Raw genomic sequence first — 25,683 nt, 5'->3', positions numbered from 1 at the left:
CACCACCTCTCTCCAAAATGTATTGCGATGCAGGCATATGTATCAAAATAGTTTAAGGGCTCAATGAGTAATATGCACAAGCTCAACAGTTTTTCTATTTACTCAGCTGGTCGTGCTCTTGTATGAGTTTTTTTGGAGTGGTGCTTGAAATAGGGAACAGGTTATATAATGGTAAAATAAAAACATGCCTTCTGAGAAGGAACACAGGCTTGATCCTGAAGAACTTCCCTTTCCAAATTGCCTCACTTCTCCACACATCTCAGATTCCATGATCTGAACAGATTCTTCTGGTTTTCAGTTGGCAGGTGGTTCCCCCAGGTGATCGTGCCAGAGAGAATCTGTGTGAGGCTAGGGAAACCTAGCACTAGAAGGGACCAGAGAAACTGCAAGTTAACTGCTGGTGGTCTTCAGTGCTTGCCCATTACAAAAATCACCATTGGTTAACAGTTATCAAATGGTGGTCTCTGATATTTCACAGCATTTCCCCAGGCTGGCGTCAGGAAATAACTGTGGTGCTCTGGATGTTGTGATACTTTTAAACTGGCAATCACCATACGTGATGGATTGTTGGGGGCTTTTCATTTTTATTTACCTCAGAACATATTTATGTGAGCTGCACAAGGGGGAAAGCAAAGCATCTGGCAAATCTCTGTCTTGGACAAGCAAGTTACATTTGGGCTGATTTTCAGAGCAGTTGAGCACCTGCAGCTCCCATGGAGTGTGAGTGCTCAGCAGCTCTGAAAAATCAGCCCCACCGTTTCTTGAACAGAGACTTTTGCCCTTATATCCACCCCCACTGTAAGCCAAAGAGGGGACCAAATCAAAGTGCAATGAGGCAAAAAATCCCCTCAAGACAGTAGAAAATCTGGAAGGGAACAAACACCACATACTTCCTAGCACAAGAATGCAATGGGGACCCAGGCCCTCACCCTTAGCCATAAACAAGGAGAGAAAGCTGGGGTCTGGGTCACGCCAGTGGGAGCGAAGGGGGAGAGGGGTCCTGGCGGATCTCGCTCACCCAGAGACAGTCTACTTACCAGACCCAGCTCCGCACTTCCCAGAACCCTGAGTGCCATAGATAGCTGCTGGCTAAAGCTAGAGACGGCTTAGCATCCTCCCCTCGAAAAAATTTATTTTCTGAGCTACCCCACCACCTGTACCCATGCCCAACTCGGCAGGCAAAGCCCCATGTCAGGTGGCACCAGGGCCAGGAAGGAGGGGTCATTATTGGGAGAGGGCCCTGCCTGCACGCTGTATTCCTGGCAGTGGAGCTAGATTCCTCAGTTCCAGCAGGGGGTGTTGGCTATTGAGCATCGTTTCCTGGCTAGGTTCACTGGGAGTCTTGGGGAAAGTGGGGAGATCCTAAGGGGATTACAGGGAAGGGAGAAGGGGAGTCTCAGGAGAGGTAATCTGGGCCCCCTGATTAGTAAAATTCTGGTTGCACTCCTTTCCCCTTGGAATTTAGGGATTACAGTCAGTGTTAACTCTGCTCCTATAGGACTCCATGGCTTGCCTGGAGAGGTTCCAGCAGGGGCAGAAAGAGATAAAGCTGAGAATGTGTTACCTCAATACCAGTAGCTGAACCAGAAGGTAATGCTGCCTAGAGATGCCTTGCCACCTTCCCATGGTTGGGCTGGTTAATGGAAGTATGGCTTTTTGGAGAGCAACACTGCCAAGTCACAGGGGCTAATGCAGAGAAAATCTCAGAGGGGCAGCCTGTGAGGAGTCAGAGTTCTGTGAGGTTTATAGGCTGTACCTCTGCCTCCTCAGTGGGACCCTAAGCCCGTCCTCACTGAGGGGAGCACTTTGGGAATCTCTGGGCTGTGACTCTCATGCCGGTTCTTGGGCCGCTTCTCCACCTCCCTCAGATTTTTGCTGTATGAGGGTACAATATGGCCGTAGTCATTATTTACAAGGCTGGGGTGTAAAAGTACAGGCTGACCTGTGTAGCATTCTGAAGTGAGGCTTATCTCCAATGTAACAGGCACAAACATGCTATCCTTCACTGTCGAGCATACACGTCTCATTGTTCCAGCTGTTTTTTCTCTCAAACAAATATTTATTTTGGAGAAAGCCAGGAAAACCCAATTCTCCACTTGTGGTTTTGTTTCCTTTTGTCTGTTTCCTGTTCTGCTAGGAAAGCGATGCACTGCAGCTTCTTTTTCAATTCTATGGCTGGCTCATTGGGAAGGTGGGTAATGAGGCCGTTGGAAGTCACCAAAAACAACTGATAACGTTTAATATCCTTCTGTCCTCTAGCTATTGAAATACATTTCCTCTTATTTCTGGGGGCCAGATTCAAAGAGTTGCTGAGCACAGCAAATCAAGGAGAGCACCTCTCAGTATTTAGTTTAGGGAAGGATCCAGAGAGTCTCTCTTGCCCATCCCCCAAAAGGCTGTAGTAACACTACCCCCAGAGAATGGTGAGGCAACTGTCCCAAGGGCATTAGAAAGAGGCCACATCAGGGCCATTAACATGAGCAGTAATTCTCCCACACTAACAGCCATACCTGATCCCTGAGCAAAGCCCAAGTAAACAGAATCTCCATGGAGGACCTATGCCAAGGAGTCAGACTGTTCCCCCACACCCTAATGATAAAATGAAGAGCCCCAGCACAGCCGCCTTATGGTCAATATTACAGTTGTCAGCATGTAGCAGCACTGGCACACAACCTCATCCATTGGCGCCTTTTGACCATTGGTCCCACATAGCTGTGGAGCCATAGGCAATATTGTGAACTTCCATGAAGTATGCCACAGCAAATTTCCCCTCAGCATCATGCAGGGGCAGCAGAGTCAGCTGCATTCTCACTTCGATAACAATCCCGCCACTGATATTCTAGCTTTTGTAGGAGAGGATGGCAAAGAACAAGTGACTGACAAAACAAATAAACAAATCATTGTCAGTCTGGAAAGAGGAGGATGTGATCAATGACAATTGATCTCCAGGCCCTCACGAATGGCAGCTGGCTACTGACTGATGTCAAACAACATAAATGCAAATTATTATTAATGTAGAAGCTTTTCATGGTGTAGTTAGGCACCCAGCTCCTATGAATTTCAGTGGTTGCTCTAACACTATGATTATCCTAGCAACCCCAGCTGCCAATCAGAGTCAAGCCATCATTATGCTGGGTATGACATGGACTTATATAAAGACAGAGTTTCTTCCCCAAATTGGCCAATAACTGAATGTCAGGGTGTATCCAATTTAAGTGGATAAGTATCAGGTGTAATTATCATGTAGTTCAATGTAGTGAGATCTATTTGAATTAATTAATTGCACTGATTTATTAAAAATAAAGTTCAGAAATTTTACTTATTACTAACATGTCAGAGACAACAGTATAAAAATCAAATGTACAAACACTACATACTATTAGGAAGGCAAGACAAAGCTAAGCAAATGTTGGAAAACAGGTGTGTCTGCACTTACTAAGAGGTCCTTGTGGTTATGTCTCTGCTGAAGATTCCTCAATACTGTAATTTTTAAAAAAATGCTTCTTATGAATGCAAATATTAAATATGTTAATTGTTACATCCGGTGTCGGAGGCTTTTTATTTAACTCATTTTCACAAAGCATCTTCCAGTAGAAATGTGCTATTTTTGGCAATAAATTCAAGTCCAGGTAATTGCATATATATACATTATTTTCCAAGGGAAATATTAGGTCTCATGGGAATATTGTAACAGTTTACATACATAATAAGCAGAAATGGAACAATTAGGACAAACAATAAAACTTCAGTAAGGAGAAAATTTGGTGGTTTGCTAATCCAGCATCTTTTCTCAGTTTAAGTAATGAAGGGTAGCCAAATGTCCAAGTACTTGTATGTGTCATTTTTAAGGCTAGTCATTATTTCCATGGCTAAACTGTTCCAGAGTTCGGTAAGAAATCTGTCCAGTGTCTCAGTACTCAGCTCTAATAGCATCTGTAGAGCTCAAACATTTTACAAAGAAGGGTAAGTATCATTCAACCCATTTTATATAATCTGTATTTTCTGAATAGGGATTTCAAGATAACAATCTGGAGTGGAGTGAACAAGTGCTTTCTCTTTACACTGGTGTAACAAAAATCAGAATCTGGCCTCCGTCTTTAAACTTAACAGATAGCCTATAATATCCGTGTCTCTGAAAAGAGCAAACAATGGTTATAAACATTCTAAAAGAACCTGGGATGTTTTATATTACTGTAGCTTGGAAACCAATTTATATTTTATGATTTTATGTAAGAGATCATGATCCCGACAAATATTGAAGCACTTGTTTATAGCTTAGTCTTTATTAACTTAGTGCATTTGATACTTTTTGCACCAAGTTTGCCAGTCCTCAAATCTGGACTGAAAGCTCTGTAGCGTGCTGCTCTGGAAAAATGCTGTCCAACTTCTAATGACAGCTGAAATGTCTTTATATTCTAAAAACATTAATAATCTGCAAGATTGGAAATATACTGAAAAGAGGTGATTAATTGTTATGTATTATCATCATGAAGCAAACCCCTGGCAAAGCATTAATTACAATAGTCAAATTAATGCCAGATTTGTGTTTTAGATTTACTTGGCCCTTTATTTGCATCTATTCCAGAATTATGGAATGCACCCCACAAAGGACTGTCAGGCTCATATACAAAAATGTCAAGCCATAACCAGAACTCATTGACAAGTGTCAACCCAAATAGATTATGTTGTGATAATAGGCTGTGGCCAGCGTTTCCATCCTGGGTGTCCTAATGTTAGGTCTTCACTATATTCACATCTAGCCTTCCCAGACCACTTGTTTAGATGTTTTCATTTAAGTAACTAAATTTCAGCACCCAGTTTAAAATGCTTGCCATGCATATTTACTAAATAACAAAGGCCTCTTTCTTAAAAAGAGCCTACTGAATCCAATGAGAATTTAGCCATTGAATTCCACAGCGACAGGACTGGGCCCAAATAATAGATGGTGCAGCAGCTTTTGTTCTGAGGTTGGGTTCTTTTCCTCAGTAAAAGACTGAAAACAAAAGTTAATAAATTCTCCTCTGATCAAGACATTTTCCCAAATTAGAACAATTAATGTTGGGGCCAAAGCAAGCTGAAAAGAAACACAAATATAACTAGAAAAGAAACAAAGACAAAGCAAGATATGGAAAACCAGATGGATTCTGTCTCTAATTGTCAATTTGTCTCCTTTACTCTTTATTTAAGATAAGTCAGCTCTTCCTCGAGAAGGAAATCAGAAGGAGGTACCCCCCATTATAATCCCAGTGATTAAAGCACTCAGCCAGGCTCTGATAAATGCAGGTTATCATTTAAACCTAGTCTCCTACATCACTGATGAATGCCCCAACCACTGGGCTATTGGGACAGAGCTTTCACAAGGTGCTCCGTTGAAGCTCTTCCGCTCTGTATTAAATACTTAAATAGCCATGGGAGCAGCAACTGGAACTGAGTGTTCCAGGTAAGTAAGTCCCACTAGCCTATAGAGTTATTCTTGCACTCTCTGTGCCCAATGACTGTTGAAGAATGTTATATAAAGTGAAACAGCTATAACAGATGAAACTGAGAGAGCCCCACCTCAGAATAGTCCAGTGACTAGGGCACTTGTCTAGGAGGTGGAAGACATGGATTCAAGTTTCTACTCTGAATAAGACAGAGGAGGGATTTGAACCCAGCTCTTCTGCATCCGTGTTCTAACCAATATAGGAAAGACACACAAGGAGAAAACACAACCACCACAAGAAGTTTTGCGGAGGTTCGTTATGTTCTGACCACATGTACCAGATTGGCCCCTACCAGTGAGATAAATGGTGGAACACCTAGTTTGTGACTCTCACCAGGGCTTAGGTGTGAGCAGGGCTGGATTTACACCTTACATGCCCCTCTGCACAACATCTTCAGCTCCCCCCACCTACGACTGACCTTCATGTTGCACACAGTTTTAGAGAGGTAAGGCGCCCTTAGAATGCCGGTGCTCCTAGGCACATGCCTACTGTGCCTAATTGGAAATCCGGCCCTGGGTGTGAGGTAGGCACAAAGCTATTTGGAGCTACACAGGACTTACGTGGCTGTGAGCATGCTCACCAGCAGAACTTTAGGCATCTATAGGATTAGCCAGCAGCTGAGTAGTGGTTTTGTGAATGTCTGTGGTGCCTAAGTGTTGGAATTAGGTGCCTAAAATGGCAGGTAGGTGCCTACATTCCCCTTCTTAATCTAGTCCCTATGCTTCATTTCTGGGTAGTGGCGATTGTTACACATGAGATCCTGCACCCTTGAAATAAAGGGAACTTTGCCATTAACTTTACAGAATCAGGGCCTATTTTTGGTGATTCCATGACTGGTTTGACCATCCAGTGTAATGCACAAAGCATACACTTGGCTTCTGATGCATCATAGATTAGAATAATGGCATAATAAACATGCCTTAGAAGAGCACCATCCCTTTTACATATCATGTATTATGTTTTCAAATTGAAAATGCAAAGATGAAAGTATTGCCACCAGTTCAGCTACACAACTTTCTTTGGAACAGACAGCATTAAAGGTGAAAATTAACTTTGCTTTCTTCAGTATTTCAAATGGAAGCCACCTAAAAACTAGCAAAGGCATCCAGGATAAACAAGCGCTGGCTTGCGAAGTTGGGCAGCTTGTGAAAAGCCATGTAGAGTGTTATGCTTCTTTGAGAATGTTTTTAAAAAATCATCTAAGGATAACAAATATTTAGCATCATCAATGTTCCAACTCATTTTTAAAGAAAAAAGGCATAAAACGTTACTTGCTCCAGGCTTGTCCTTGAATAAAATCAAAACTGCTGTTTTTGTCAATGTCTGAGAAAAATGTAGCCTCTGTAGACAATGCAAAAAGAATTAAAGTTTTTACATTACTGTTTTTCATTTCCACTTTTCCGTCTCCCCTCCAGGTGCCAATAACTAAAAATTAATCCAATGATTGTAAAACACATGAGGGTGAGTGACAACAAGAAAGCCTTTGTTAGCTTATGCATTTTTCCATACACTAATAATTATCCTATGGTGCAATGTACATAATTTAGATATATAATAATCTAGCTATGAGTATGTGATTGCTCCAATCACTGTCTAATTGGATACATCAGGCTCTTTGCTTTTGTCTACTCACTATTTAAACTGTATGTTATAAACACAGAACACTTGTGCGTAAATAACAATTTTGGAAAAAGAAATGTTAACATAATTGGATCCATTCTCACCATTCCCAGCCCCCTTCCCTACTTCTGTCTCAGTAACTCTTTGCAGACCTTAGATTAATTAAAATAGGAAATATCATAGCTTCAGCTCATTTGCTGCAACACATACAACATGTGTCAATCAACTATAATTATATACCATATGTATTGGCCCAAATCTTGTCCTCAGTTCTGTTTTTCCCATCATCATTAGGACCATGCAGCATTGCCTTCAGAAACACATGTTCTTTTTGGATAAAGTCTTGCTTTTCTCAATGTTAGGCCCCAGACTTGCAAATAGTTCCTCATGGGGTGGGGGAGCCTCATGATAGCATATAAATCAGTGGGGCTCCACTTGGCCATAGATATCCACCCACATGGAACAGATTACAGGATTGGAGCATTAGGCCAAGATTTTTAAAAGTAACTAGTGATTTTGGGTGCCTCACTTTCTGAGTGCCTGGACTGTGACACCTTAAATCGGGACTGATTTTCAGAAATGCTGAGCACCCATCTGGTGAAACATAAGGCCCGTTCAAGGTCCAGCAGGTTGGCACCCAAATATAATGTTACTTAAACAGAGTAGTTCCTCAAATTACTTGCCATTTTTGAAAAGTTGGCCTTAGTCTCTATCATTAGCAGGCTCAAGCCACCCGGGCAAAATAATTTAAGGCAGCATGTGTATGTTGTTATAAATACATTCAATGATTAATACACACACACAGTGTGGTATGGTGTGGCATGGCATAAGGGTTCTATCGTCATGAGTTTCAGATAATTGGATTATTCATAAGTGGTGGGTAAAGCCACAAGTGAGTTAAGGAGGTCATCCCAAACAATTGCTGATATGAGCTCACACCATCATGTAATCTGCATATGTCACCTATGTTACAGGGAAAATAATTTGGAAATATTTGTTATAGTTGTAAAATAATGCCTTAGTGTTATTTTTGTACCCCTCCACACGTAAAGCCAGGTATCTTCATTACTGTCTTTGAGGTGGTGCCTCCAAAAATCATCTTAAATAGCTTTACATCATCAGTATAATCAGCATAGCATCAGATACATGCACAATGTGACCCCTGTTAAACTCCCACTGTAACTAATCATGGGAGAGACCAAATCTGATAACACACATGGAGACCATAATAGAAGACATAGGTGTCAACATAAAAGGCCCCTTTTAGGGCCTCAGCCAAAGATGGCACTCAAAATTATCAGTTTCAACGCGGTGGAATTTTCTGCAGAGAAGGCTGACATTTTATATGGCATGAAAGCAGATGTGTGTTTAGAAGAGACAGAGAGAGAGAGAACAGCACCAAATATCCCAGCAAATTGCTGTTAATATTGTAAGTAACATCTATGGCAGCATGATACTTGCACATGACAAAAGACTAGTGAAAAACACTGCCAGGAAACACCATGCTGCAATGGAACTTATCATGATTGAACTCAATCAACTAGAGTTTCAGTTCACAAATCACCAGGTGAACAATTTGCCTGGCCAACCAACTTTGCTCTCCCAGAAAAAAAAAAACATGCCTTGTCAGAAGTGACTTCAACCGTCACACCACCATCTGGAGATACCCCAACAATAGGGAAGAAATTGAAAAGCAGGTTGCAACAAATAACTTGCCCCTGTTTTACAACTTCAAGGATCAATGTACCTTCCGAAGTGCCTGATGAAACTAAGGGTATGTCTACACTACGAAATTAGGTCAAATTTATAGAAGTCGATTTTTTAGAAATCGATTTTATACAGTTGATTGTGTGTGTCCCCACTTAAGACCATTAACTCGGCGGAGTGCGTTCATGGTACCGAGGCTAGCGTCGACTTCCGGAGCATTGCACTGTGGGTAGCTATCCCACAGTCCCCACAGTCTCCACCGCCCATTGGAATTCTGGGTTGAGCTTCCAATGCCTGATGGGGCAAAAACATTGTCACGGGTGGTTCTGGGTAAATGTCATCAGCCCCCCCCCCAGGAAAGCAACGGCAATAAATCATTTCTCGCCTTTCTTCCTGGGTTACCCGTGCAGACGACATACCACAGCAAGCATGGAGCCCGCTCAGCTCACCATCACCGTATGTCTCCTGGGTGCTGCCAGACATGGTACTGCATTGCTACACAGCAGCAGCTCATTGCCTTTTGGCAGCAGATGGTGCATTACGACTGGTAGCTGTCGTCGTCGTCTCCTGGGTGCTCTTTTAGCCGACCTTGGTGAGGTCAGTTGGGGGCACCTGGACATAAATGGGAGACGATGGCAAGCAGTCGTACTGCACCATCTTCTGGCAAGCAGCCAGGAGACAACGATGGCTAGCAGTTGTACTACACCATCTGCTGCCAGCCTAAGATGTATAAGAGAGATGGAGTGGATCAAAACAATAAAGAGACCAGATTTGTTTTGTATTCATTTGCTCCCCCCTCCCTCCATGAATAGTGGGGAGAGGGATAGCTCAGTGGTTTGAGCATTGACTCAAACCCAGGGTTGTGAGTTCAATCCTTGAGGGAGCCATTCTGTGTAAGCCATGTCATCAGTCACTCCTCGCAACAGCAGACAATCATTTTGCACCTTTATTCAGTGCAGACACCATAGCACAGCAAGCATGGAGCCCACTCAGATCACCGCCGCAATTATGAGCACTGTAAACACCATGCACATTATCCTGCAGTATATGCAGAACCAGAACCCGCAAAAGCAAAACCAGGCGAGAAGGCGACGGCAGCATGGTGATGAGAGTGATGAGGACATGGACACAGACTTCTCTCAATGTATGGGCCCCTGCAATGTGGGCATCGTGGTGTTAATGGGGCAGGTTCATGCTGTGGAATGCCGATTCTGGGCCCGAGAAACAAGCACAGACTGGTGGGACCTCATAGTTTTGCATGTCTGGGATGATTCCCAGTGGCTGCGAAACTTTCGCATGCGTAAGGGCACTTTCATGGAACTTTATGACTTGGTTTCCCCTGCCCTGAAGCCAAGAATACCAAGATGAGAGCAACCCTCACAGTTCACAAGTGAGTGGCGATAGCGCTATGGAAGCTTGCAACGCCAGACAGTCTGTCAGTCGGGCATCAAGTTGGTGTGGGCAAATCTACTGTGGGGGCTGCTGTGATCCAAGTAGTCAACGCAATCAAAGAGCTGCTGATATCAAGGGTAGTGACTCTGGGAAATGTGCAGGTCATAGTGGATGGCTTTGCTGCAATGGGATTCCCTAACTGTGGTGGGGCGATAGATGGAACCCATATCCCTATCTTGGCACCAGAGCACCAAGCCAGCGAGCACATAAACCGAAAGGGGTACTTTTCAATGGTGCTGCAAGCACTGGTGGATCACAAGGGACATTTCATCAACATCAACGTGGGATATCCGGGAAAGGTACATGACGCTTGCATCTTCAGGAACTCTGGTCTGTTTCAAAAGCTGCAGCAAGGGACTTTCTTCCCAGACCAGAAAATAACTGTTGGGGCTGTTGAAATGCCTATAGTTATCCTTGGGGACCCAGCCTACCCCTTAATGCCATGGCTCATGAAGCCATACACAGGCAGCCTGGACAGTAGTCAGGAGCTGTTCAACTGTAGGCTGAGCAAGTGCAGAATGGTGGTAGAATGTGCATTTGGACATTTAGAAGCACGCTGGCGCAGTTTACTGACTTGGATAGACCTCAGCAAAAGCAATATTCCCATTGTTATTACCGCTTGCTGTGCGCTCCACAATATCTCTGAGAGTAAATGGGAGACATTTATGGTGGGGTGGGAGGTTGAGGCAAATTGCCTGGCCGCTGATTATGCACAGACAGACACCAGGGTGATTAGCAGAGTACAAGAGGGCGCATTGCGCATCAGAGAAACTTTGAAAACCAGTTTCATGACTGGCCAGGCTATGATGTGAAAGTTCTGTTTGTTTCTCTTGATGAGCTCCCCCAGCCCCTTGGTTCACTCTATTTCCCATTTGCAGATTTCAAACAGCAGCGCCCTCATTTCCCATACCAAGCAATCTGCAGCTGCAGTTTTTGGGTTAATGTGCAGCACAAATCCAACTAAACCCCCCTCCACACACACCCAATTCTCTGGGATGATCACTTCACCCCTCCCCCCACCGCGGGGCTAACAGCGGGGAACATTTCTGTTCAGTCACAGGCAGGAACGGGCACCTCTGAATGTCCCCTTAATAAAATCAGCCTATTTCAACCAGATGACCAGGAATGATATCACTCTCCTGAGGATAACACAGAGAGATAAAGAACGGATGCTGTTTTAATGCCAGCAAACACTGAGACCATACGCTGCCATGCTTTGTTATGCAATGATTCCAGGCTACGTGCTACTGGCCTGGCGTGGTAAAGTGTCCTACCATGGAGGACAGAATAAGGCTCCCCTCCCCAGAAACCTTTTGCAAAGGCTTTGAGAGTACATCCAGGAGAGCTTTATGGAGATGTCCCTGGAGGATTTCCGCTCCATCCCCAGACACGTTAACAGACTTTTCCAGTAGCTGTGCTGGCCGCGAATGCCAGGGCAAATTAATCATTAAAAACGCTTGCTTTTAAACCATGTATAATCTTTACAAAGGTACACTCACCATAGGTCCCTTCTCCGCCTAGTAGGTCCATGAGGCAGCCTTGGGTGGGTTCAGGGGGTACTGACTCCAGGTCCAGGGTGAGAAACAGTTTCTGGCTGTCGGGGAAAACAGTTTCTCCGCTTCCTTGCTGTGAGCTATCTTCAACCTCCTCCTCCTCATCTTCCTCATCCCCAAAACCCACATCCCTGTTGCGTGCTTTTCCATTGACGGAGTCAAAGCACAGGGGTGAGGTAGTGGTGGCTGCACCTCCTAGAATGGGATGCAGCTCATCATAGACATGGCATGTCTGGGAGTCTGACCCGGAGTGGCCGTTTGCCTCTCTGTTTTTTTGATAGGCTTGCCTCAGCTCTTTAAGTTTCACGCGGCACTACTGCAGGTCCCTGTTATAGCCTCTGTCCTTCATGCCCTTTGAGATTTTTTTCAAATGTTTGGGCATTTTATCTTTTGGAACGGAGTTCTGATAGCATGGATTCATCTCCCCATACAGCGATCAGATCCCGTACCCCCAGTTCGGTCCATGCTGGAGCTCTTTTGCGATTCTGGGACTCCATCATGGTCACCTCTGCTGATGAGATCTGCAGTCACCTGCAGATCACCACGCTGGCCAAACAGAACATGAGATTCAAAAGTTCGTGGGCCTTTTCCCGTCTACCTGGCCAGTGCATCGGAGTTGAGAGCGCTGTCCAGAGCAGTCACAATGGAGCACTCTGGGATAGCTCCTGGAGACCAATACTGTCGAATTGCGACCACACTACCCCAAATTCAACCTGGCAAGGTCGATTTCAGCGCTAATCCCCTCCTTGGGGTAGGAGTACCTAAATTGATTTTAACAGCCCTTTAAGTTGAAAATAACAGCTTCGTCGTGTGGATGGGTGCAGGGTTAAATCGATCTAATGCTGCTAAATTCGACCTCAACTCGTAGTGTAGACTAGGGTTAAGAGTTCAATCCCAACCTAAACTTTGCCACCTCTGGAAATGCAGGCAATTTCAGAAGGGAGGCCATGGCAGCAATCTCAGAGCACGGCATAGACCAGTGCAAGTGATAATAAGGGCTGCAGTACATCAAAGATGACTTAAAAACCTGCAAAATTACAGGGGCTGTGTTTGTTGATCTGTTGGATGCATATGACACTGTGAACCATCATGCACTTCTACTGAGATTGGCAAAATGGTCCAGGTCATCTCCCTGCTTCAGAACTGATGTTTCTTCACTGAGATGGATGGGCAGAAAAGTTAATAGTATAATGAATAGTGCCAAGGTTCAGTGCTATCACAATTGCTGCTTAATGTCTAAAGAAAAGATCGACCAGAATTTTCCAACAAGCACAGATTAATTTATGCAGATGATCTTTGCATTGTTACCTGATCAAAAAGATTTGAGGACACTGAGCGCATTCTACTTTGTTCCCTGAGTGCACCTGGAAAATACTATTGCACATGGTTTTTGAATGCTTACTCTAGCAAGCCAGAAGCATGCATCTTCCACCTGAAATGCCATTAAGTCCAATCAAAAACTCCAAATATCTTGGGATAGTACAACCTTGAGCACTATGAACCTCTGTTGCTCCTTGTGGTCATATTAGGCTGAAATCTGACATTCAAAGAGCACCTCAAGAAGTTGAAAAAGAAAGTGAACTTCAGTAATTGTGTACTCCAGAAGCAGGCCAATAAAAAATGGGGTGATGATTCTAATATACTCAGAGCAACTAGTCTTGCACTGTTATTTAATTGCAGAGTACTGTGCCCCACTGTGGTCCCACTCGAGCCATGCACACAAAATTGATATTGAACTATGTCAGTCCTCGAGGATCATCACAAGGGCTTTGAAACTGACTCCCATGTGGCGTGAGGGAGACCCTGGTGCATGTATAGTTGGAGTACGCCAAGTTGCAGCCCCTATTCCGGCTCCTCTTTGATACGTTATTGTGTTTTTGGTTGCACTTTTCCCCTCGCTTGTTCATATACGCACTTCCTATTTGGCCCCACAAAGTTGCGGGACTTCCTCCTAGCCCTGGCCAAAATGGCCATCTACAAAACCAGGGAGAGGAGGTTGGCCAACAGGGTCTCCTATGACTGGGGGGCCTATTTCCACTCTTCAGTCCATTCACACATCCGGGCAGAGTTCCTCTGGGCAGTGTCCACTGGCTCCCTTAACACCTTCGAGGAGCAGTGGGCACTGTCCAGGGTTCTCTGCTCGGTGTCCCCATCCTGTTCCCTTCATTTAGCCTTATGACCTCACTCCTGTCCCTGTTTTATCTTTAGTTGTCCCTCGTACTCACTTGGTATCCCGGACCTGTGGATCCTCCCATTAGGCTTGGGGGACGTCCTTTAGTAGTGAAGCCTGCCCACTTCCTGGATCCCAATAGGATACTGTTGCTATATGGCCTTGTAGGTCCTGCACCACCATTAGAGAGGCAGGATGCCTGCAGTAAAAAAGAGACAAAATCAGGTCCACGATCCAAGATATCCACTGTGTGCACAGATTCCACCACCTACAAGGCTGAAGTCGAGAGAGAGCTTTCCTCTGAAAATCCCTTACCTCAAAATACCACTGTGGAAGACTACAGAGTACAAAATGTCAGGAAATGCAGATGATTCTGGAGAACTAGCTTCCTTCAGAGCAATGCCCTCCAGACACTGACCTCAAAAAAAAACAGTGATGTACACTAAACAGAGTGAGAGGGGGGGTGATAATATGACCAAGTGCAAGCTCAGGAATAACCCCAAATATGAATGTGGAGAGCGTAGATAAACCTTTGAACATTGCCTGATGCCAACATCCTGTACTCCCTAGGAACTATTCGAGATAAGTGATAACACCAGATCTTGGTTGTGGTTTTGGAGTGACAAGCTACCATGATGATGATTTTAAAGTCCAGTATCTCATATTTTAGGGAATCCTCAGGATAGTTCAAATTTGCACTAGCTTATAATAGCCCCATGGTACTGTTATGCCAGTGAGTGCAGTGATCTTCAGCCATGCCCCCTTTCTCCTCTGGAATGGTTTAATCAGCATCTTTTTATACCCGTTATCCAGGATTTCCTTCCTTTACCTTATAACCCACTTTCATAGGCAGCAAAACCTCTGCCTTTTATATACTTGGCCTATTTATATTTTAACAAGAACTCTTACATTTCACAGCTGAATTAGAGTGCTAATAAACTTGCCCCTTTTTCTGGCACAAACTAGTTCTTAATTCAATATAATTTATCCTTAAGGAAGAAAATAGAAAATTGGAAAACAATCTGAAATAGATTAATTACATCTGACTCGTTATTTTGTTTAGTTCTTAAACCTTTTTTTAGCTCAGTACTCATGGATATTTTTTCACTGTGTAAAATGTCGATGGATCAGTATATAACTGGATGTATGTGACAGAAATGTCAATAATGAAAAGGTCTCATGCAGTATCTGTTTGAATTGAACAATTCAACAATTACAATCAGTTTTTTTTCTTCTGGTAAAAAATATAGGTTTCCATGTTTGAAACCCCATTACAAGAATGCACCCGCCTTTCATAAGGCTGAGAAAGAGATATAAATGACTATGATAAATACGACAAAATGATTCTTTTAATTGTTACCAGTGGTATTTGGAACAGCACAAGTGAAGACTATGTTTCCATGCAGAACTATGTAGTGGCAGTGATGTGTCGGGTAAACTGAACTGGGGAAAATTATACGCTGAAGCACTAGATCAAAGCAAAAGTACTCAAAATATGTTTGCAGCTCTGATATCAAATTGTGTCAGGTTGCAGTTTTTACACCAATCAGGGAACAGAAAAAATATCATGTTATTTAGTGACCAATCACAAACCATATTCCAAGAATAAGTTGCTGCAAACAAGGTAAGGTAATCCTTAAGTGGGTGTACAAATTTGTAAAGGCCACGGTCTTTCAAATAGTTCTAGAGCCAGATGATGCCATTTATATCAACCATAGGAAGCTGCCTTCAGATATGTGTAGATTTAGACAACATGAGCCAGCCACATCCCCTGCAACAGACAATTTGGCTTTACACTTTCTAGGTGAGAATACTGAGCCAGTATATTACTAACAATGCACTGGAGGTAGAAAACCTTTGACAGGGTGGAGGTAAATCCCTAGGAATGCCTCAATTTGCAAAAGTTAATTTAAAAGCACAGAATGGCCACCTCTAAGACAGTTATTAGTGCAGTAAAACTGTAAAAAACCCCATATTTTCTTTGTACTGTAGTAACATACAAGGAAAGTACAAAGGGATCATTTTAAAGGAAGGCATACATGTTTGTACACAGCTGTTCTGCATTTAATGTTTAAGTCCATATTGCGGGTATCTCCTTATCTAGGGGTAATTCAGACTTATAAGGGAGTATGTGCCACGCACTAAACTGCAGTCTGACTAAAAATCTTGCTGCTGCAGCTGGTTTGAAGCATCTAAGAGCCTGGGAACTGCAGGATAGTTATATTAAAAAGACAGTAATCATAGCATCCTGTACAGTTTAATTGGCAAGAATAATTTCATGATTGCAGTTAGCTTGAGTGAGGCACATTGCTCCAATTATGTGTATCATCAGTGCACACGCAAAGACTAAAAACTACCTATATAATCAGGACAACTTAAAATATTCCTGACTTCCATGATTACAATTAGTCTGTGGGAATTATTTGCCAATCATAAGATTACCTAACATCATAAAGTAAGGAACAGCTATTTTAAAAGTGAAATAGGTTCATCAATTTTAAGGCCATTGTGATCATCTGGCCTCACCTCCTCTATAACACAAGCCATAAGAATCAAAGGAATGATGGATGATGACCATATATGCGGAGGAATTTATGTTCTGCCTCAATGAAATTTTGTTTTTTAAATACTGCCCAGCTACAGCTGCATCATCATAATTTTTATTGTTCAGTGTGTCATTGACGGGGATGCTACACATGTTACTGGTTGGGACATATTCACTCTGGAAAGGTCATTGAACAATTATGTTAATCTGAGCATATAAAGGCTGTGAATTAGTTGTAAATATAGTTTTAAAACAAATTGTGTTTGAGCTACAATTTTCCATGCTTCATCTCAGTCCAGTGTCATCTTTTGTTAATTAAAATTTGGGCAAAATCGGTTATGTCCTCAGAATTATGAGAAAAAATGCAATTTCCTCATATATTCCTAAGTGCTAAAATACCTCAAAAAAAAAAGATGCTAAAGCTAAAAACTTCAAATTTGAATTGCTTTGCTGCCCTCAACAAGGATGGAGGAAACAATTCAGATTTAAAACCAAGTACACACATACACCCCCCCACACACACCCCTTAGGGCAATACAAAATGTTGATTATTTGCAGATAAGGACATGTTTGTTAAAGAAGCCTCACATAAGGTTCTTTCTATTGAGGACAACTAACATTAAGTATATCTCAGTTAAAGATATCCATATTTCTCTCTCTCTCTTTTTCTTAAAACAAACAAACAAACAAACAAAAAACAGGTAAATTAAGAACCTGATTCTGCAAGGCACTGAGCGGCTCCTGAAATGATGAAGTCAATGGGGACTGAAGGTACACTGTGTCTTGCAGAATTAGGCCCAGTGGGAAATCAAGAACATAAAAATAAGTAGATCAACTGCCTGTCTGGAAACAACTCTTTGCTTGTAACACTTTGAGCTAAGCTCACAAAGTGAACAACTAATGAAATAGCTTCTTTTTCACTTGTGCAAATAGTATAATATTGAACTTGAATGAATGTTAAGAAGCATCTCAAAACTCTGAAATAGTTTGGATCTGAAGTCAAACAATGCAACTGGCCTATCTTTGGGAAACTTCAAATCTGGAACCGTATTCAGATCTGGCCCCAAACTTTGTAACTCCATCTTTACCTTCTGTAAATTGTCTCTTCCACCCTAATAGGTGTTTGCATATTCCTGCCAGTAATATCATTTCAAGAATTTCACAATTTATACCTGAATTCTATGTTTGATTATAGATATGCAGAGTACGTTTTCCACAGTACTTGCTTTCTGTATCTTTAAAAAAAATCTATATCTGTGGTGTTGTTTTATTTCCAAGCTTTTATTTCAGCTCACACAGACATTTCAAATTTCAATGAAGAAAATATTTCTTAGAACAACAAAATATATTAATTTTGGTGTGCTTTGTTTGCATCCGTTCAGGTGGCTGCTTAGCCAAATTCTTTATAAAAGTATTGGTCTTAATTTACAAAGAGCTTTATTCAATGAAACAGCAGAATGCCCTGTTGGCCTGCTCAGCTGTATACATAACAGACATCTGGAAAAATGCTTTAATTCAATATTGCAAAATAGCCTAGGAAAATCAGAAGTTCTTCTCTCTATAGGCAGTTATAATCCAGAGTGACACCATTCAGCAGATCGTTGATGCTAGCTTAATTACTTTTTCTGTTTACTGTTGAAGAGCTCCTTTTCTCACTTCCACCTGGCATCTCCATGTTGTTATAGTAAGAGTTCCAGCAAGTTCTCCCCTCTAAATCCAGGAAAAGTGTCTCTTAGGTCAACTTCCAGTTGTTCATTCTGTATGTCTTTATTTTATTTACCGACACAAGAAATAGATTCATTGTGGGTTTGTTTCCTCTCATGCTGTCTTGTGCTGATTTTTTTCCTACCATGGGGCCACCTCGTCCTTATTTAACATGATTATATTTAAATTTCAGTCTATAACCTTTGCCATTGTTTTTTCTTAATAGAAAAAAGATGCTGCACTATTACTGTGGCTTAATTTTCCATTGAATCCACTCTAATTTAGAGTGGCTCAATAGTTAATATGCTTGAGATTGCCTAAGATTTTTTCCCCTGACAAACCAAAGAGAAAAATACTGATAAAATATGAAGCATAAAGATTTTTTACTGTCAATATTTGACTCTGTATATAAAGTTGGCAGTTGTTTAACAGTTATTCCATTTTATAATGATTACCACTGGAAATGTAATATTTTTCTCTCCCTGGCTTTCCCAAATATGCTCCATATGTAACTAACAATTCCATATGTTTATCTCATACACTCAGATTTCTTGCAGCCCCGCTTCCTCTGTGTAAGAGTGGGGTCTCTACAGCTCAAAGGACCTGGTGATTTCTGAATTTTATACATGCTCGCAGTTACAGCCATTCAGCAACACTGAAATCACTAATTCTGAAGAAATTCAGGCTTTCATTTGGCTCACATATTGCAGACCAGACCGGAGAATATATTTATAATAACAATAGTTTAATGTTTACTTATATTCATCAACAGATGGTAAAACAGCATAAAAAGAAACACTTAGAAGAAGGAAGAACAGTTTTGCACAGAAAAAAATGGCTACATTTAATTTATGCCATCACTAAATCTAAAGTCAGGAAAGTACCTGATTTTCAAAAGTAACAGAAATATATTTTGTGTTGACTAATCATGCTAGAGATCAGACACTTTGTCTCTTGTGTTTCTGTCTCAGAGCTGAAAAGTAGATTTTTGATTAATCTCTCCCTCACCTTACCAATGCCCCTCTATCATTGGTGTCAGATACCACAGTGATAGGAATGAATATGTAGACAGATTGAAGCAGCACATTTTCTTGTCAGAGCAGCCTCCTTGGAGCAGCCCTGCCTTGGTCCTGGGTCTCTATGGCCATGGGAACAAACACTAGAGCAGGTGGCGTCTCCCAATTATTTATTCTCCTATTGGTGTCTCCCTCAGGACTAAGCATTCACACTCCTGGTCTCCCACCTCCCCAAACGCCATTGTACCACCTCCTCAGCAAACATATTTTTTCTCACTTCCTGGGTAGGCTGGTTGATATTTGGTTGTCCTCTCCAAGGACATCAGTGCTCATCAGCTGCTTCAAAACACATTTACTCTCAGCTGCAAACTTCACTATCTGAATGATCCAATTTTGCCTTCAGTAACATCTACATACCTTTTTGGACATACATCAAATAACATTAATTTCATTTACCCCAAAGTACTACACAGCAACCCTACCCACAGACTCAAATTTTGTGGATCCTTCCTGGCAGAAAGCAGTATTTTTGGTAATGCAAATGTCCTTGATTTCAGCCACCATGGCACAGCTACTTTCCAGCAGGGTAGATATATTTTCTGTCATCCTACTGTAAACAAAATAAAGGAATAACTCAAACCGGCCTTCCCAATCATTTCTTTCATCTGGAAAGCGGTGTCTGCCAGAAATCCTACTTTATATTGCATGATCCAGTTTAAATAATATTTTCCTCTATGAAGTATGGCATCATGGGACCCAGAATTGATAAGAACTCGAAAATACATTGACTAGGGAACTCAGCTTGTGTTGAAATGTACTGTGAATAAATTATATCCCTGTCAGCTACTTCTTGGAAAACCGTCAGAACAAGGCTCTCTGAATTGCATTGTTAACCATTTTGCCCTCTCACAACTTGGTACCCATGTATGGGATCATGGCCAGGTATAAGAGAATTTAGCATATTGAGAAGGTGGCTGAAAACACAAAGAAATGGGAAGATTTGGGTAAGGAAAACAAGTTGTATATGTTTTGATCTCTCAACCTCAGTGCATAAAATCAAGTTGTTTTAATCAGCAGTAAGGGTTACACTAATCTTTTTCATGACTCATAGCCTCATCTATCGACCCCAGCCGTGTTATGTAAAGACAATTCTCTTCATCTTACTGCATGTTCTTTGGGACAATTTACTACAGATGTGGAAGGAAACCTCAGCCCAGCATGAAAACAAAGACTTGTTTAATAATTATTTTAAGCATTCATATGAAATTACAAAGCATATATGTGGTCTGTTTCTGAACTATTTTATGTCTATCATAAATCTTAAACTCATCAAAAGCTAAGTAGGAAAAAAGACTTCACAAATGAAGAGTAGGGTGACACTTTTGTTGTGACACTATCTGCAAAATGTAAAATTATATTGAAGAAATGGGCCGAAATCAAAATCTTTGTTTGGACCAACTCTGAACTACTGGAGTGTCCAAAATCCAAACATGAGCATGCAACCCGTTGTCTGCCTTGTCTATTTAGATTGTAAACGCTTCAGGTGAGGAAGAATCTCTTGTATGTACATCACTTATCACAACGGGACCTTAATCTGGGTTGGGGTTTCTAGACAACAACTTTGCCACCACTCGCAACATTTTTTCCTACCATCATTACCAACTATTAACTGGAGTTGTTTAATATTAATATACACAGCAATGCATATTTTTATCCTGCATTCTAAAAGGAGAATCTATTGGTAACCAGACCGCCCAACCGGCCTGGGTTGCATGTGACTGTCCCGCTTTGATCCCATCCCCAACATCCTTGTCTCAGATGAAGCAGACCATTTCCCAGATTCAGAGCCATCAAAAGGGGTGGTGGGGGACAGAAGGGGAAATTTGCCCTGGGACCCCAAACCAAGTTCTGTTGTTATCTGGTGCACGGGGTCACAATGCTACTCGGGTTTTGCTCAGCTACCCTACTGTTTCTGTCTATCAAGGGGCAGCCCAACCAAATTTGAGTGGCATTCAGACCCCGTGTACTAGGTTGCAATGCCAATCAAATTGGGCCCATTCGCCCTTCCATCTCCATCTATGGAGATGCAGATGGACCAAATCTGACATGCAGATGGACCAAATCTGAGTGGCGCTGCATCCCGCTTTAGCCACTTGAGCTGTTGGGAGATATGGGTCACTGAATAGAAAAGGTTACTGACAGTTAAGGGTTTGACAGTCGTGCGCTGTAACACAAGTGTATATGTAATCATAGCTCACTCTAGAAGCTTGCCCACATACAGAGTAAGAGCCTGCTATCAGTACCACCTATAGAGTTACACCTTTAGCTCAAGGGGTAGAAAGCGGTGGTTTGGGGGCTGAAGGTTTTATCCCTGCAGCTGACTCATGGTGGAGAGTTGTTACAAATCAACCCCAGCAGAGAAAGAAACAATAGCCCTAGTGAAGTAGTCCCCCAGGACATAAAAATTTATCCCTTGTGATTCACTACAAAGGAGTACTGCTAAAAGAAGTTCCATATTAGACTGTAAGCTCTTTTGGTGGGAACTGTTTTTTTGTTTTGTGTTTGCATAGCACATGGGATTGCTGGTCCAAAATTGAGTCTGCTAGGCATTACTGCAATGCCAATAATAAATAATAACAAATTAATAATCTGGTAGAAATCAGAAATAAACTTCAGGGAAAGTGAACTGCAATTCCATCCACTTTAGCAAAGTCCACACAATTCCCATTTCAAGGAAGATAAAATAATAATCATGCAGAGCAGAGAATTAACTGGAGTGTTTTCATTCCTAAGAGCGGCCAATCTAGAAGAGGCATAGGCTCTTGTCAACTTTGTTGCTAGTTGGTTGCACTAAAAAAAATCACAGTTGTTTGGAAATGAGGAGAGGAATTTTCAAATGTGAAATGGACAAGATGCAGTAATAGCATGCTTATCTGTGGTGAAATAATGTGAACAAACTTGTATCACAAAATCAGTTTATCAGAGTGATAATAGTGGCTATTTATAATATTTACACTGCTTTTCTCTTTCCAAAAAAAATTCTACCAAGCTCAATATAAAGACATTAAGAGTTATATTTTGCCTATTTTCTTTTGTACATCTGTTATCTTCCTGTAGCCAATTTTCCTTGAAAAACTGATGTTTTGTTGAAGCACATCCAGTAGCTGCACAGCTGTGCTGCTGTGCAGATTAGCAATCTATTACTCAACATTCAGAGTACAGTATAAACTTTGGGAAAGAGGCTGTATCGTGCCTCCAAATATCAAGAGCATCTGAACAAACCCACTATCCCTGCAGGTTTTTTTACAAACTCAGAGCAGAAAGACAGAAACTCACGCACTTTTCATAGTGCAGCGACACAATAATATACAGTCCCTTCTCACTTGTTTTGGTTTACCCTCCCAGACAATCCACCAAAGCTAACTAAATTAACATTCAGAAATGATCCCTTTTCAAGGGATAACATTGCCACAAATGATTGTCTAAAAATCTTTGTTGTGCATTTTGTTAACTTGAGCTAACACATATCAAGGTTATTTATATTAATATCCAAAATACAATTTTAGCTAACTCCCATATAATTAAATCTAAGATGATCTTGCCAGATAATAGCCCTTGAAATGGAAGTAAAATCTATTGCAAAGTTCATTCCTTATTGTTGTTCTTTCCATTTAATCACCATTTTGTTTCTGCTGGACAGCCTCTGCTACTTTATTTTCCCAAATCCTACTCCAGGCCACAGGTGAACCAAAATGGGTGATGTGGTGTTATTGACATGAACCGTGACCGTTCATGATCATTGTTACAACCAAGGTCCTATAGTTGCACCAAATCTTGTACAAAGGAGATCAAGCAAAGTGTCTATAGAAAGGCTGTAATTTGCTAGTTATGATTATGCTGTCTGTATGTGTGTATCATTTTTTATTTGAAGTTGTGAATATTGGCTATGTACTTGTATCTCAATGTGTTTGATTCTAAGCAGCCTCAGTGAAGCATTTGGTCAGCTTCTTGAGAAAGGACTATTCTCAGTAAGTGCTCAATCAAGAAACACTTAACTGACAATGGACATTGGGAGATGCCAATCTAAATCTGAGCTTTCCTGGGAACATTCAAACTAACATATAAACAATGGCATTGGCCTGCAAAAAGCTGAATCATTCATGGACATGTGACTTGCCCAGGTGGCTACAAACTCCATCTTGTTGCTGTGACTTTACACAGAAGAACGAAAGGGTTTCTGCCAACAAGAGAGAGAATATAAAAGGCCCTGGAAGCCTCGCCATTTTGTCTTCAGCTGGCTCAGAAGATAACCTCTCCACCCCAAAGAGATGCCTGAAAGAAACTGGAACAAAGGTCTGTAACTACGGGGGTGTGAGTGGTTGCTGGACACAGGCCATAAGCCACAATGTTGGTCTGAAAAGGATTGGGCCCAGACTAGAAGGGCATCTAGTCTGTGAAAGAAGCTTACTGGAACATCTCAAAGGGTGAGATTTACCTGTATTCAGTTTCTGAAATGTATTAGGCTTAAACATGCGTGTTTTGTTTTATTTTGCTTGGTAACTTACGTTGTTCTGTCAGTTATTACTTGGAACCACTTAAATTCTACTTTTTATAGTTAATAAAATCACTTTTCCTTATTAATTGACCCAGAGTAAGTAATTAATACCTGGGGGATCAAACAGCTGTGCATCTCTCTCTATCAGTGTTATAGAGAGCAGACAAGTTATGAGTTTACTCTGTATAAGCTTTTATAGTTGTATTGGTGACATATGCATATTCCCCATCACAGGACATGTGCTGCATACCTCAGATTCACCTCCCTGAGCTAGCACACTATCACAGATTCAAGAAAATCTGTTCCAGTTAGTTTTTAATGAATCATCTAGTGTATGCATGTGTAGCACATCCCTCTACTGCGTGGAACGCCAGTGAATGCGACCTATACGTCCCCTGGCCCACCAAGGAGTATCTGTTATATATAGTTTATGGGGAAGCATATATTCTCTGCAGGTCAGCCATTTGAATGAGACATAGGCTATGGCTACACTTGCACTTCAAAGCGCTGCCGCGACAGCGCTTTGAAGCGCTAAGTATAGTCAAAGCGCCAGCGCTGGGAGAGAGCTCTCCCAGCGCTGTCCGTACTCCACCTCCCTGTGGGGAATAACATACAGCGCTGGGAGCCGCGCTCCCAGCGCTGGGGCTTTGACCACACTGGCGCTTTGCAGCGCCGCAATTTGCAGCGCTGGAGAGGGTGTGTTTTCACACCCTGCTGCAGCGCTGCAAATGTGCAAGTGTAGCCATGGCCAGAGTCACAAACACATGAGCAGTTCTGATACTCCATCCAGTAAAGGGTAGCAATGCGTGCCCACAGTTGGCCAATATGAGTTCCACTGCAAATTAACACTGATTGGAGGGAGGGGGGAAAGGAAAAGGAAAGATGACTTAGGCCAGCATTTTCGAAAGTGGCCACTAATTCTGAATGACCGGTTTGGAAGTGCCCAATTTGAGACATTTTAACGGTGTGCCAAGTTGGGCATCGAAAAATGGAGACACAAATTCGGAGGTTGCTTATGAAAATTTTGGATAGAGTGTATTAGCAATATGAGGTTATGGCAGCAGTTCTATTTGGAAGTGACTGAGAATCGTTTTGCTTTGTTGTGTCATTTGATGCAATGCTGATATGATGTGTATGCACATTACACCAAATTCCTCTGCAAATGATGCTGTTGACATCAGAAAAAATGCATATATATGCATATATGCAGTATACATAGTAGCTGAGGACAGTCTAAATATAATTCAGGAAGGTTTTATTTTCTCTTTGGAAAAAATGCTGATGACCAAGTAGCAAAGCTACAGACTAGGGACTGAATAGCTAGGCAGCAGTTCTGCAGAAAAGGACCTAGGGGTTACAGTGGATGAGAAGCTGGATATGAGTCGACAGTATGCCCTTGTTGCCAAGAAGGCTAATGGCATTTTGGGCTGTATAAGTAGGGGCATTGCCAGCAGATCGAGGGACGTGATCATCCCCCTCTATTCGACATTGGTGAGGCCCCATCTGGAGTAGTGTCCAGCTTTGGGCCCCACACTACAAGAAGGATGTGGAAAAATTGGAAAGAGTCCAGTGCAGGGCAACAAAAATGATTAGGGGGCTGGAGCACATGACTTATGAGGAGAGGCTGAGGGAACTGGGATTGTTTAGTCTGCAGAAGAGAAGAATGAGGGGGGATTTGATAGCTGCTTTCAACTACTTGAAAGGGGGTTCCAAAGAGGATGGATCTAGACTGTTCTCAGTGGTACCAGATGACAGAACAAGGAGTAATGGTCTCAAGTTGCAGTGAGGGAGGTTTAGGTTGGCTATTAGAAAAAACTTTTTCACTAGGAGGGTGGTGAAGCATGGGAATGGGTTTCCTAAGGAGATGGTGGAATCTCC

General features: G+C 42.0%; 1 long non-coding RNA gene across 1 annotated transcript in view; it reads right to left on the bottom strand.

Annotated features, from left to right (window-relative positions):
• The window catches only part of LOC123369294, a 264,984-nt gene that overhangs the window by 10,252 nt on the left and 229,049 nt on the right, over positions 1-25,683 (bottom strand). The window contains exon 5 of the long non-coding RNA XR_006578988.1: positions 14,041-14,184. This is a non-coding gene — a long non-coding RNA (uncharacterized LOC123369294). The remainder of the gene's footprint in view (positions 1-14,040; positions 14,185-25,683) is intronic.

The sequence above is a fragment of the Mauremys mutica genome, chromosome 4, assembly GCF_020497125.1.
Source record: "Mauremys mutica isolate MM-2020 ecotype Southern chromosome 4, ASM2049712v1, whole genome shotgun sequence".
Classification (NCBI taxonomy): Eukaryota; Metazoa; Chordata; order Testudines; family Geoemydidae; genus Mauremys; species Mauremys mutica.
Note: the sequence above shows the minus strand (reverse complement) of the source record. Positions and strands in the feature narration are given on the sequence as shown.